The following is a 15571-nucleotide window of genomic DNA, read 5'->3' as shown; positions in this document are numbered from 1 at the left end:
GTCTGCTCTCCAGCGACTGCCGCGATGACCAGATCGGTTTGATACGGCGAGCTCAGCTGACGGCAGCATCCAGCGGAGCCCTGGAATAGGGGCAACCGACCGTTGCGGATGGACTCATCTGACCACATAAAAAAAAAAAAACACTTGTGCTAGAGCCAAATAAAGTTATCCTATCCTATCCTATCCTATCGGCGGACGCGGTTGTTGCGACGCACGTCTTTGCTTTTCTTTCACTCTTTCCTCTTATCTTTTAACTGTCGTCTACCTGCACGTGGCAGCGGTGGTGGCTCGGCTTGAGCCAGTTGGCAGGCCCGTGCAATTTCAATTTTATCCTTCTCTCAGTCGCAACAACAGCTACTGCGCCGTGTTCCATAGAGGAAAAACGCCATCGGCATTGAACACAATAAACGCCGACGGCCTATGCTTCAGCGCCGCGTTTCTGGCACAACCTTGTCAATGCCTGCAGCCCATATCTCTCTCTCATCACCCCACATACCTATAAGCACGATTCAGGCGTCCACTGTCCCCGGGAGCCAGTTATGCGCACTTCCTTTCCTTAAAATGATCGGAGTGTAAAACGCTGTCAACGCCGACGCCAATGAACAGAATGAACGCCCACGGCCTATGGCTTCACCAACGAGGACAACGAGAAACCATAATAAATAAATAAACGCTTCACAATTGATACTGCACATTGCCTTGTCTTTAGTTTAGCTATAGTTACACGTACCTGAATTTTAAGGTTTAATAGGGGGAAAACCAAGCTAAAAATTCAGCGGGGCAGTTTGTTGACCTAAAGTGCGGTGAGGCGAAAGCCTGAAGCGCGGTGTTGCTGCTTGTGTCACTGATGCGTTGTTAAGATGTTAGGCTTCGCCTATGAGTGTGAAACGCGACAGCGTCTTGCAACGCTGCCAGGGAGTCCATAGAACGCCACCGCCCGTTCGGTTCTACGCCTTGCTCGTCGGTAAATTGGTTTTTGAGGAAAGGAAATGTATCTGTCTCGCGCATCTGAGTGGACAACTAAACCTCGCCGTAAGGGGAAGGGAGGAAGATGGGATTGAACGAAGACACCGTATTCACTAGACGCGCCTTTGTTCATTCCAAACCATCGAGCTGGCATGGCGGAGTGGTTGGCATGCTCGTCTCGCACTCCGGAGACCGGGGTTCGATTCTCGAACTCGACCAATTTCCTACTCGGTTTTATTTATTTATCTGGCCTGACTAGAAGAGTCAATTAGGCTAATTGTGTAATTAAGCAATTAACTAAACTCAGTCCCACTTACTTGGAGCATCACTATACGATCCCTTTAATTGGTTGCATGGTTACTTGCCAAAGCACAATTGGCCGCGTTCGAAATTCGCGCACTGTGACGTCACGACCGTTTCGACCAATTGAAAGGCGTGAAATTTCTGTCGAACTCCTGCTTACAGTGATGAGGCATTAAAGGTTTCCGCCTTAATAACAACAAGCTTAACCAGGATATACCAATACCTCACGCTGCGTATATCCTGGCATAGCAGAGGTAAACCACTGCCAATTTTTTACTCTGGTCTTGTGCTCTGTAGTGGGACACAACAATAAAGAAGGCCGATGTACTGTGCGATGTCAGTGCACGTTGAGGAACACTAGGTGGTCGAAATTTCCGGAACCCTTCACTTTTAGTTCAAGTAACAGGAAAAGCTTTAACAATGAACTTTTCCCCTTCCACCGAAGCACTGTACGTTGCTGTGATAAATGTAGACAGGCTCGGACTATACTGTTATCCAACTACCTAATCAACAGCCTTTCGTAGCACTAGGCGCACATCTATAAACGGACACCAGCTCTTGCTTTCGGTAGGGTATTTCAGCGTACAGTTTTGTGCTTAACAAGAGCACTCGAGTGATTTTGGATGCTATATGGAGCGCTGCATAAGCAACGATTCGTAAAGACTTAAAGTGGTCTCACTGCACGACCTGCTAGAAAGATCACTCCGCGCACTTCTGGATGTCCACTTCGGGATATTTGCTTCCTTACTATTACCTTCGAGTTGTCTTGGCACTGTATAGGCCTCTTGCGCTGGAGTTTCAGATAACGTGGCGGCGCCTGGTGGCGGCAAGGAGAAGTTGGCTGGGTAGTACCAGGTTGGGTCAGTAGTGAGCCCTGGCTGTGGCGGCGCACCTTTCTAGCCTTCGTTTTGCGTCGATTCGCACGTTTTTCTGCACTGTTGTGAGTGCGATAAGGCTCGTTACTTGTGACCAACCACGCCGCGGCCTGGCCGTGGCTTAGTATTTAGAAAACCGACGCTCCGTGTGCCTCAGCACGAAACGCAGGCAGCAGAAGGAATCGGCGACGCCGATCCGCCCGAGAGACCTCGTTGTCACCGTCGTTACTGCTGCGTCGTGGGCTGCCACGAGCAAGAAGGTCTGAATCCGAATATCAAATTCCACCGTTTTCCTTCAAGGTCTCACGAAGCGGAGCGCCGGGCGCGCTGGATAGCTGCAGTTCGACGCATTGAGTAAGCGAACCTTCGCGTTGTGCTGGCTGCTTCGCCTGCCTTGATGTTTGTTTCGTTATCCGCGTTGCTGAAATTCGTTCTTTTTGCACATGCAGTCCAGACGGCAAACCGTGGGATGCTGTTCCGAACATCAGGATATGCAGTCGCCACTTTGTGGGTAACGAGAAAAACAATTCGGCCAGTCATCCCGCATATGTACCTACAATCTCCCCGCAGTCTACACCCGACCTCATCCTCCTTGTGTTCGTCTTCTTTTGGCGCTTACCTCTCTCAAAAAATGTATATGTAGCGAGCAGCCGCATATGCAGGCGTAGAATCAGAATTTATGCATTCTACAACACAACTTGTCTAGTAGATCCCTACATAGGCAGTTGGACCAAGCAAGGAGCAAAGCAGCAAAAATTGTACCATGACAATCACCAAACAGTAGGGAATGCACAACAGAGCAAGCAGCAAAAAGTGAGAAACGAACAGCATAATTCAGAGATCACATCAAGGGAATGCACAACACAGCAAAGAGCGCAAAAAAAAAAATAAATGGTATAATTCATGTCATGTCAACATCTCACTTCAGATAATCACTATTAAGGCAAATCGACAAATCAGCAGGCATGGCTGGTGATTCACGACTAGAGACGTACCCGGCCACTGCGACAATTGAGACAATTCTACTGGTGCAACGTGGTGAGGTGGCCAGGTGCGTGCAAATGACCACAAATGGGTGGGTTGATTAGGTGCGATTTCGAACCCCCCAGGAGCAGCCCAGCGTCGAGAGTAAAATGTGCACATTGTCGACCTCAAACCAGCACGTATGTGGCAGCTCGGCATCACTGATAACAGCGAACGTGTTCGAGCGATGAAAAGCTACATCAAGAAAACGACATCAAGCGCGCAGCGCACGAGCTCGCGCTGCAGCGTTATTCGGCTGCGAGCTCATATATGCATTGCATCATGTTAGCATTTGCTGAAGGAACAGATGGCGGCTACTACAAGGCAGGCATGACTACTTGTTTAGCGAGATGCAGTCAAGAAAGACTGCAGGAGGCCCACCGTTTCGTGGCATGCTGATAGACCGCTGCTGGCGCGGCGTGTACCGTCGTGCGCTCGAGCAGTCCCGTATACATGTCTGTTTAGAACTGCTGCGAATTCATAAATTGCAAGTATTTCTTCGCGTTGGTGCGCTTGAATCTCGAAGCGTGCAGACCTTATCTGAAGTTCAACTTCGTACGCGACTCTCAATTGCGAATGACACCGCGTTGAAACTTCGCCGCTTATTTCTTGAACAGAGTGCACGTACTTGGCGTTGCATAATTTCTTCCCTTTACACAGCGTGCCAGCCTTGAAAAAATCTTCGCCGCCCGATATTCGCTGTAGGCACAGCACAAGCAAAAGTCGCGGGTCCATACTGCCAACGTGCTTTCCGAAGCAGACGCCAGAGCCCGGTACTACCCAGCCGAGGGCAGAGGGCGCTCTTTAGCACCATTTTCGCAGCGCCCCCTGGGCAATGCAAGAGGTCTATAGGCTGATACACCTCAGCAGTGCCAATATTTCAACTACGACAAGGCACTCTTGTAAGATACAAACGCCAGATTGTGGCGCAGCATTATGGGAATTATTTCAGTTGTTTTCATCTGACTTAAACGCTGTTCCCTTTTTTGGGTTTAAGACAAAGCAGCACGACATTTAAAAATTGTCACGTGACTAAGAGCTCCCGAGCACCGATGTTAGCACCATAAAACGCACCTCAATAAACGGACTCGGTGATGGAAAACCGAACTGATAACCCGCCGTGGTGGCTCAGTGGTTAAGGTGCTCGTCTACGGAGCCGGAGTACCCTGATTCGAACCGTACCGCGGCGGCCGCGTTTCGATGCAGGCGAAACGCAAAAAATTCGCTGTGGCTTAGCTTGGTTAAGCCCGGTAATTGCGAAAGCAATATCCGTACCTACGCCATGGTACAGCTGGTAGTGTAGCTGGTGGTGGTGCTTGTGGTTAGACTTCTGGTGATGCATCGGTTTTGCAATCCAATCCAAACCAATCCAATCTAATTTCAGCCAATCCAATCAATTGCAATGCAATCCAATCCCATCCAATTCAATCCACTCGAATCCAGTCCACTTCTATTCAATCCAATCAAATCAAATCCAATCCAAGCCAATGTAATCTACTCTAATCTAATGTAATCTAATGTAATCTAATCCAATCCAGTCCAATCTAATCCAATCAAATCCAATCTAATGCAATCAAGGTCAAATGAAGGTCAATGGTGGTCACCGCCGCGGCACGGCAAAGGCGTGAAAGTGCAAGTAGCATTGCTTTGGTCACCGCCGCGGCACGATGGTGGTCACCGCCGCGGCACGGTAAAGGCGTGAAAGTGCAAGTAGTATTGCTTTCGCAATAAAAGGTGCCCGTGTGCTGTGCGATGTAAGTGCATGTTAAAGATCCCCAGGTGGTCGAAATTATTCCGGAGACCTCCACAACTGCACCTGTCTATCTTTCTTCTTTCACTTCCATCTTTACCCTTCCCTAACGACGCGGTTTGGGTGTCCACCGAGGTATATGAGACAGTTACTGGTCATTTCCTTTCCTCAAAACCAATTTACATTTTCATGCGACGCGGTGGCCGCGTTTCGATGGAGGTGAAACGCAAAATGACTGTGGCTGAACTCGGCTGACCAGGTTATACGGAGCGAAAGGCAACCGAACCAGTGGCCGATGTCGACGCGGAGACCTTGTCGGCATCCGCTGCCCTTATCCGCTTGAGATACTCTTGTTGCCTGTGCCGCTGCTTCTCCAGACGTACAGCCTTTGTCAAAAGTTTGGAGCCCAGGGGGTTCGCTTCTGAACCACACTGTGTGGTTCGTAATGCATCTTCAGCGCTCCAAATTTCCTGAAGCCAGGAAGATTTCTGGTCTTGCCTTCCCCACTAGGTAGGACGTCCAAGAATAACACAGGAGTCCCACCAGAAGGCTTAGAAGCAAACCCCCTGGGCTCTTAAACTTTTGACAAAGACTGTACTACCTCCCGTTCTTCATCGGCTTCGTCAACAAGACGAGCCCGCTTTCTCTCCTTATCTCTAGCTAACGCGGTTTCGTGACGCTCTGTGTCGTAGGGACCGCTAGAAGCAGCCAGGCGCCTCCAGTGCTCAGTCGAAGAACTCGCGCCTGTAACCGGTTCTAGCCCCATGTCTCTGCGGTGTGTTGTTGTTGTTGCGACTGAGAGAAGGATGAAAAGGAAAGTGCACCGGCCTGCCGACTGGCTCGAGCCGAGCCACCACCGCTACCACGTGCAGATAGAGGAGATTGGATTGGAAAACAATAGCCTTTAATGCCTCATCGTTGTAAGCAGGAGCTGTCGACAGAAATGTCACGCTTTTCAATTGGTCGAAATAGTCTTGACGTCACAGTGCGCGAATGTCAAACAGGGCCAATTGTACTTTGGCTAGTAAGCATGCAACCTATTAAAGGGATCGTATAGTGATGCTCCAAATAAGGGGGACTGAGTTTAGTTAAATGCTTAATTAATCAATTAGCCTAAACAACCTTTCTAGTCAGACCAGATAAACAAATAAAACCGAGTTGGAAATTGGTCGAGTTGGGGAATCGAACTAGGGTCTCTGGAGTGCGAGACGAGCACGCTAACCACTCCGCCATGCCCGCTCGATGGTTTGGAATGAACAAATGCGCGTCTAGTGGATACGGTATCTCCGTTCACTCCCATCTTCCTCCTTTCCCTTACGGCGAGCTTCAGGTGACCACCTGGCGGCGACCTCATTGGCCCGCTCAATCGCCCGTAGTTAAAAGATAAGAGGAAAGAGTGAAAGAAGAGATGCGCGTCGCAACAACCGTGTCCGCCGAAGTGGCGACGCTGGCTGTAAAAGGTACCCCCCTTCCCCATCCCCCATAGAGTTTCTTACTATTACCTAGAGGGAAAGCTGGCGACCCTTCTATGGGAGTTTGCATGGAGACCCCTCGAGGCCACTTCAGCCACCATGGGCGCTCAAAGCATCATGGGGCGGTGAGCTACCGACTGCAGAACTACAACTTTTGGCCAAAAAATAATAGAAAAATAAAGCTGTTCGATAACTACAAATGTCCTAACATTCAATATCTTGTCTAATGATTGCAACAAACGAGCAGAAAAGCATTTGAGTGCAAAGTTCGCCCAAAATAAGAGGTGACTAGCTTTCCTATTGGCCAAGTGATGAACACTAAAAAAACTAATATTTCGTAATTAACAGGCGCGTTTTTGAAAGCAAATATGTTTAAAAAAAATGTTGTTATTTAGATAAATGGCATTTCGGAAAAGTAAAACCTTTTATTGGCGTCGTTTGTCGTCGCGTTTTCACTACTATGGATTTTGCACACTGCGTTCGCGCGAAAGTCGTCTGCGCACACACGAACAGCGTTTTTAGAATGGAACATCTTAGTAATAACACTCCGTGTTCCTGAAAAACTACGACTGTGCCGCAACAAGTAGCTCACCGCCCCATGATGCTTTGAGCGTCTATGGTGGCTGAAGTGCAGCGCCGCCAGCTTTCCCTCTAGGTAATAGTAAGAAACTCTATGCCATCCCCCCAGTGTCTAAGCGGCGAGTGCTGGCCTTTATTCAGCAAGAGCGAATCACGTGGATAGTCACGTGACGCAACTAGCGAGAGCGAGTGGTCGGCGCAGCTGCGGATGACCGGTAACAGCTGCGACAAGTCACGTAATATGACGTCGCAGCCACACTTCCGGCGAGCCTCTAGTTAGAGGTGAAATCCTGGCCGGATTTGACTTTCAGCTTTGCGTGCGAGAAGTGGTGCTTTTCACTCCAGTAAACAAGCCAGCGGAGGCAGCGGTTTATCCGCGATGAGCGAGGTATATATAGCTTTGTTTTCTTAGAACAGCGATGCTGAAGCATAGGAGCGACCGCACTGGATTGCAAGACATTAAGTGTGCAATGCAGCAAATTGGAGATGGTGTGTTCGCAATTCTGCTGGAAGATAGCGATTCTAACGCTAAGGAGTCCCTGCGGTTTTCACAGAGCATCGCTTTGACTGGTAGCCTCTACATAGAATCCACGTGATGCAATAACAGGTGACGGGGCGGGACTTACTCTCTTGGTTTGCCTGAAATAGGAGAAACGTAGAGTGAGGCTTAATGGGGTAAAAGATACGTGGCTTATTACATTTAAATTGCAGCTTTAGATTGTAGTCAGGCTTAGTCCTATAATTGAACACATCCATCGGGCCGTTGGCTGTTGACAACGATATAATATCAACCACAGCCCCTCTCCGACCTTACCGCAGCGGCACATTGCAGCCTGTTAAAGACAACTATAGAAGGCGATGGTTCACTTCGATTTTTGCTGCTGGCAGACAGCGGCGACAGGGAATTGACTGCTTGCCACTCACCGATTCGCTAAGTGTCGCCGATACTTACACAGCATCACATAAGCTCGTAAACGAACGGCAACGATATGAAACTACGTGTACTTGCTCAACCCTGACCTTTACAACTCACATTCGACACGTATTGAAGCTCGTAGTATTTGTTTATGCACTTGCACAGCTGCCAGCCATTTCGGTTGCACGAAGCCGTTTTCTCACGCAAAAGGGTATCCGCTTCGTCACAGGCAGCGGCGGTGCTCTCACTGACCTTAGACCACGCCCTGCGCTTCAAAAATAGAGTACTATTGCAGTCGGGGTCTTCTTGCTCGATTTTCGTGTGCTGCTGTGCTGCGATTCGCCCCCCGTTAGTCTCTTTCTTTCTGGGCAGTTAGTCCGCTGAGTTTGCGCACGGCGCTCATTTGAGGCAAGAAGAGTGTCGTGTACAAATTTAGGGACTAACGAGCCGTTCTGAGGATAAAGTTGTCTTTACTCCCCCCTGGGCTGGTTTTTTTTCATAGAGTGAAGAATGCTGCTTACTGAGGTGTTCATGTTATATAGCCTTGCTGTACTTACGTGGGTAATAACGATGAGTCCTTACTTGTTCGTAATCTGAGATCGAGAAAAGGGGCAAAAATCGCAGCGAAGGCAGCGTGTTAGGCTGAGGTGGCGCTTACCTCGCAATAGAGAACTGGCCTCCAAACATGTACACAGAGCGAATTCGCCATGCCTGCCGATAAGGTAACGTTTTCTACTGCAGTCTATGCCCGTATGTTGAGCTCATGGCGCCAATTATTTATAAGGCTTACCTGCTGGTGGTGGCCCATATGTGGAGGGTTCAACGATGACCTGCATGGTGTAATCCTCTTGCGTCGTGGGTTCTGAAAGAAGAGCGAACGCCCATCAACCTGAGCTTTTATTGTCTCGATTAGATACCATCCCAAAGAAGAGGCTATCGTTATACCACAGTAATGATCCATCGACACTGAAAATACGCTCGGCTGTTTCGAAGCGAAATCTTCATATTGCAGGCGCCACTGTAGTTACAGCTGCGTCAATGATATGTCTTCAGAAAGACTTAGAGCCAAAGCTTTTGAATAACGCCCCCTTCATATAACCAATGAGGATGAAGAACTGCCAACCTGCCATCTTGGCTGACATTCTGGAGATTGGGTTTCTTGATGACCCAAGCACTCGGCCGCTGCTAATAGCCTCTGATACCCTACGCGGGGTCTCTGCGAGCGGAATGCGGAAAGTCGCGCTGCTTGTCTGCAACCGAAGGGGAGCTCTCTAGAGCACCGCTGACAAGCACCCTCCCATCCGTTCTCCCCGTTTCGACCTTGCGTACCCATTGGGTCACTCCGAGTGACATTCTGAGCCTTGTTTCGGAGAGAAGTCGCGATGGGATACGAACGCGGGGAGACCGCCACCGAACCAGGCAGCAGCAAGGTGTGTAGTGTTCTCACGGCACCCTAGACTTTGCCAGGATGCCATGAACGCGGGTGGTGAAGCGCTCGCACTTGGCTGGCTGCGTGACCCGCGGGCGTCCTTAGCTCCGCCAGGAAGCTTGCGTGGTTTTGCGTTGTTAACGCGGCTCCGAAGGCCTGCTTTCGGCTGTTGCAGCCGTGATGGGGGTTTTACGAGGTCTGGGCATTGGCGCAGTGTTTGTAAACACTTCTGATTTTAACTGCACCCCCCTTCCTTCGGAGTGAGAGCGTAGGCGCGGGGTGAACGCTAGCTGTGCCGTCGACGTGCTCTGGAAAATTGGTAAATTGGTTTTTGAGGAAAGGAAATGGCGCAGTATCTGTCTCACATATCTCGGCGGACACCTGAACCGCGCCGTAAGGGAAGGGAGAAAGGTAGGAGTGACAGAAGAAAGAGAGAAAGAGGTGCCGTAGTGGACGTCTCCGGAATGGTCCGAACAGGCGTTATGTGGGCGAACCGCGCCTAACCCCCTAATTGAATGACAAACTTTTTTTATCCCAGGAGGAAAAAAGGTAGCGGGTAAGGAGAGAGGTCCTAGGCTGGGTATGCTTCCGCTACCCTCGGAGCCCAATCTAGCATCTATTCATGGAGATCAGGCGCTGGGTTGCGTAGGGCTGCCTCCCACTGCTCCTAACACCCTATCTGGTGCCCGACAACACGGATGGACCGATCGCGCCGATGACGGATTTGTTGAATATGCCATCAACGGCTTGTGATGTGTATGTCTACAAGGGTGCCTTCTCGAAAAACAGAGCTGAGGAAGCATAACTATTTTATTGTGTTCGGGGAAACTGGAACTCCATACAATTGACTCGTTTATCTCGCAATTATCGGGGTGGTTACGGCGCTCGGCTGCTGACCAGAAAGACGCGGGTTCGATCCCGTCCATGGCGGTTGAATTTCGATGAAGGCGAAATTGTAGAGGCCCGTGTGCTGTGCGGTGTCAGTGCACGTTAAGGAACCCCAGGTGGTCGAAATTTCCGGAGCCCTTCACTACGGCGTCTCTCATAGCCTCAGTCACTTTGGGACGATAAACCACAATAAACCAAACCAAACCAAATTATTGGGACAGAAACACAGACATGAACCGCTCTTGTTGACGTGGGACCCTGTAATAGGTGTGAACTTACCCTCCTTGTATAAGCTTCTCAGTAACAGGGCTGATAAGAGAAAAAAAAAACCGCGTGAGAAATACAAAATACTACTTGACATAACCTCCGGGTGCGGCTAACGTGCGAACCCCAGGTGGTCGAAATGTCCGGATCCCTTCACTACGGCGTCTCTCATAGCCTGAGTCACTTTAAGACGTTAAAACCTCTAAACCATCAACCAAACCATTTATACAAATTATACAAATTTATTTAATTATACAAATACCTCACAGGTTCCACATTTGGAACATTGTGTGTGGGGAGGGGTTACAATATTTAGCAGACAAAAGATGGTACAAAGTGGAAAGAACAGAAGTAAACAATATTAAATACATTGGACTGCAAACAATTATTACACCGTACTTGAAAAAAACCTTAATATATTGACACAGAGGAAAAAACAGCAAACAAATAGCGGCACTGCGTGGATTTGACAACACATACGAACACAATTTATGTACAATGTACAACGGCGGACAGGCATGTCCGCCGTTATTAGACATCTTGTTCATATAGAGTATCGTGAACAGTGCACTGTCGCAAGCCCTAGTGAACTGGTTGGTTGGTTTCTAAGGTTTTACGCCCCAAAGCGACTTAGGCTATGAGGGACGCCGTAGTGAAGGGCTCCGGAAATTTCGACCACCTGGGGTTCTTTAGCGTGCACTGATATCGCATATTACACGGGCATCTAGAATTTCGCCTCCATAAAAATTCAACCGCCGCGGCCGGGATCGAACCCGCGTCTTTCGGGTCAGCAGCCGAGCACCATAACCACTGAGCCACCGCGGCGGCCTTAGTGAACTAGAGAGTTAGTGAACTTAACCGCGTGCCCGGAGACTGTAAAGCGAACGCGACGAAAGCAAGTTTGCCTATAATTTCGTTCGGTCCGAGCGCACAGCACTGACGAATTATGAGCTCGTTTAGCCTAGCAGTTTAACCGAGCAGAGCTATCTCTGCAAGAGGTTAGGTGCACTCGTAACGCGACGCCGAGCTTCACATGTCATTGTATGTTAAAGAGGCCCTCACACCGACTCTACACAATGGAAATTTTACCTATGTAAAAATCCATTGCATGGCTCTTTTCAGCTAGATTAATGTTGCAGTTCGGTGAAACATATAAAATAGGTGGCAGTTGAATTTCTTCGGAGGAGAAATTCCAGAGGCCCATGTACTGTGCGATGTCAGTGCACGTTAAAGAACCCCAGGTGGTCGAAATTTCCGGAGCCCTCCACTACGGCGTATCTCATAGCCTTAGTCGCTTTGGGACGTTAAACCCCATAAACCATAAACCAGAAAGCATCACAGCTCATTGCGCTGTGCATTGAGGCAAGCCAAGGAAGCGTGGTAGAGGTGCAGGCCACTTTCCGTTCATGTTGCAGATGGTTCCACGCTACATCGCTTTGGGAGCCGTCTATGTTGCGCATAACGTACACCATGGGTCCCGCCACATGTCCTTGATAACTGCACGTAATGTTTCTCCCTACCAACATAATCGCATAGCTTCTGAGACGTTCTGCTTACCTTAGATGGAGCCGAGGCGAAGAGGCTTTGCAGAAGGGAAGCCGTAGAACAACGAGGACTTTAATGTCGGAGGGAGAAGGCTACTCCGCGTAGTATGAAGGCCTCCCACAAGGACTAGAGCAGAGAAAAGCGAGAGCCTGCTGGGAACTAAACGGCTGGGCCGACTGGAACGCGCGCTGTCGCGAGCTACTTCGTCTTCACGGACCACGAGCTGGCCAATCCCCCGCCGTGGGTATGTGCCATTAAGCCTGAGGACGTCATCATCATCATCACGGGACAGGGATTAACTCCCTTCCCCTGCCAGAGTAGCAAGTCAGCGTTTTTTAAGCGCCAGCTAAATTCTGCTTGTTTCATTAAAGGGCTTCTCTCTCTGCTAATTAATGAGGAAAATGAAGGAAGACTTCGGAAACCGATGGCATTGCCCAGGTGGTGTGAATTGCGCAGGCGCACACAATTAGGCCTCCTATACTGCTACACACTGTCAACTGCGTTGTCTGCAGGTTGAAGAATATTAAGTGGCCTTGCACTAATCCTATAAGAGAGTCTCTCGTGCGGGAGCTAGTCTCTCTTCCTGCAACTATTTAGATTGTTACCCCCGAGCCCCGGGGATAATCCCCTGCTCACGCCTGTATTCAGTTTTGCCTGTCTTTTTGTATATGTCTTTTTTTTATTTATCCCGCTTTCCCGAAATACTGTGCCATAACATTAGCCTCTGTTAATTTTTTTGTCTCTGTTACATTCTTTGGAACTGTTTGTTACGTATGTTGCACTGTTTTATTTTTCCACTGCATCACTTCCCCTCTGTAATGCCCTCTGGGCCAAGAGGGTAACTTGAAATAAATAAATAAATAAATAAATAAGTAGTATTAGTTCAAGAAGACGACGATGTGCAATGCGCAGCGAGAGAGTGTGCTGCAGTGTGTGTGTGCGACAGCATTCGAAGCTCTTGATAGCTTTGCCGGAAGTGATTGGCGGGGCTTTTGAGACCCAGGATACTCTTCCCGAGCTCTTCCCGTACACCAAATGCCACCATGACATGCCACCTTGAGCTCTTCCTGTACATGTCATGCCACTTTGAGTCTTCAGACAAGCGAACCTGGTCACCCCAGCCAACCGGGATTCTCCGGCCTGGTGACGTCACTGGCGGGCTGACGATGTCGTCCTTCAATGCAGCCAATAAGATTTCTCCGCTCTGGTGACGTCACTTACGACGTCTCTATTCGCCAACCAATCGAGATTTTTCTGGATGACACTGGACGGTCGCCGCCGGTTGTGTGCTCCGGTGAGGATTTAAGGCTAACGAATGATAATTTTTTTAGGTCTCTTGGTATCTTTATATGGCATCGCAGCGGTGTTCTAGTCTTTCGAGCATCCACCTCGCATGCGGGAGGTGTGGGGTTCGATTCCCAACTCCACCGGGTACTCACCGGTGATACAGTGGGTGCAAGCTTTCCCCTACTTTGAAATTTGAAATGTACTGAAACTTCGGAACATACAATTTCTACCGTGGAACCGAGGCGAAAGGTGAAACACAAGGCACCTCACTAGGCCTTGGGCACCACGGTAGACACATGATGCATATACATTCAATAATATTCAGGAGCAGCAACACATAAAATCCCCCTGTTCTATAACGTAAGACCAATTTGTGGCACATTAAATGCAATACGACGGCAGGAATAGAATAGAAAACATCACATATGCTCCACAAAGTACAATTTAGTTTTTTCTCTGAAGTTCAATAAGTAGGATGATTGATCTAATCATCATCAGCAGCATGACTACGCCCACTGCAAGGCAAAGGCCTCTCCCATGTTTCTCCAATTAACCCTGTCCTTTGTCAGTTGCCGCCACTGTGCCCCCGCGAACTTCTTAATCTCATCCGCCCACCTAACATTCTGCCCTCCCCTGCTACGTTTGCTTTCTCTTGGAATCCACTGCGTTGCCCTTAAGGACCAGCGGATATCCTGCCTTCACATTATATGCCCTGCCCAAGCCCATTTCTTCCTCTTGATTTCAACTAGGGTGTCATTAACCCGCATTCGTTCCCTCACCCACTCCGCCCGCTTCCGATCTCTTAACATTACACCTACATTTTTCCTTTCCATAGCTCTCTGCGTTGTCCTTAACTTACGCTGAACCCTCTTTGTTAGCTTCCACCTTTCTGCCCCATAAGTGAGTACCGGTAAGATACATCTGTTGTATACTTTTCTCTTGAGGGATATTGGTAAACTGCCATTCAAGGTCTAAGAGAACCTGCCTTATGCGCTCCACGCCGTTCTTATTCTTCTAGTTATTTCCCTCTCATGATCCGGATCAGCGGTCACTACCTGCCCTATGTAAATGTATTCCCTTACCACTTTCAGCATCTCAATAGCAATGGTGAACCCGCATAGTGCAAGAAAAAGAACAGTCAATGCCAACTATGTTACCGTTAGTTTTTAGAGGTGCGAACTGGTTTACTTGTTGAATTATTGTTCTTCTGGTATGAACATTGTGGGCTACGTCGCATGTCGTAGTGAAGCTCTGAGGGTTATTTCCCATAATCTGCGGTGAAGTAGAGAGGTAAGGTAAGATGTAGCAATTTGTCCGCAGTTGCCGCCAGACGGCACTGTAGCAGATGCTTTTGTCGAGAACAGGTGGAATAACCGTATTACATTATGTGATCTACGTGCACACAGGGTCTACTTTTTTTTTTGTGGGGCGGTGCGTATGTGGGAGAGTCTTTTGATGGCTTGGGTGTCTTAGAGGTTATATGTGTAGGTTAATTGAAAGGCTGGGGCGCATTGCACCAGTCACCGGAACTACAAAAAATGCTTATTGCCGCGCGTAATATCTCCCGCAATGCAAACAGCGATTACCGATATTTTTCAATAAATAAGGGTATGTTGATGAAGGACACGTTAAAATTTTTTATGGCCCCCGAAATTCTGTACAGTCGGTTATTTCGCACATTTCCTCCGGCCTCATGAAGTCCGAAACAAGAGGGCTTCACTGTAGTACGTCAGCAAATATACAGGAGGAGGTTGCAGAGCGCGAAATCTGCACCGGAAAATCCCAGGTGGTCGAAATTTCCGGGGCTTTCCACTACGGCGTCCCTCATAGCCTGAGTCGCTTTGGGACGTCAGACCCAATAAAAACCAAACCACTGTAGCAGTAATTTTTACCAAAAACACAGAACTATAAACGGTCTGAATGTCTAAAGTTGTTCACTGTGAAGAAACAAATATGAATAACCGCAAATAAAGGAAAGGAACAGCCGGACAAAAATGCTTTTTTTATAACCAACAATGCATCACGGTAAGGACTGTAAAAGTTCTAGTAGTTTGTGTTTGCAAATACCCGAAGACGAAGAATGTTTAATATTATTAGGAAGCTAATTCCTTAATAAGCTAATTCCCAATCGATAATGCTGCAAATACACATGCTGAAATGGATGCGTATTTGTTTCAGTATACAAGCGGTATATGTGTCCCTGAGTATGAACGTAGTGTCTGTGAATGTAGACAAGGAAAGATTTCCCGCAACTAAAATACAGAGTAACTGCGT

The sequence above is a fragment of the Amblyomma mixtum genome, chromosome 8 (assembly GCF_055824585.1).
Source record: "Amblyomma mixtum isolate Tamu chromosome 8, ASM5582458v1, whole genome shotgun sequence".
Classification (NCBI taxonomy): domain Eukaryota; kingdom Metazoa; phylum Arthropoda; class Arachnida; order Ixodida; family Ixodidae; genus Amblyomma; species Amblyomma mixtum.
Note: the sequence above shows the minus strand (reverse complement) of the source record.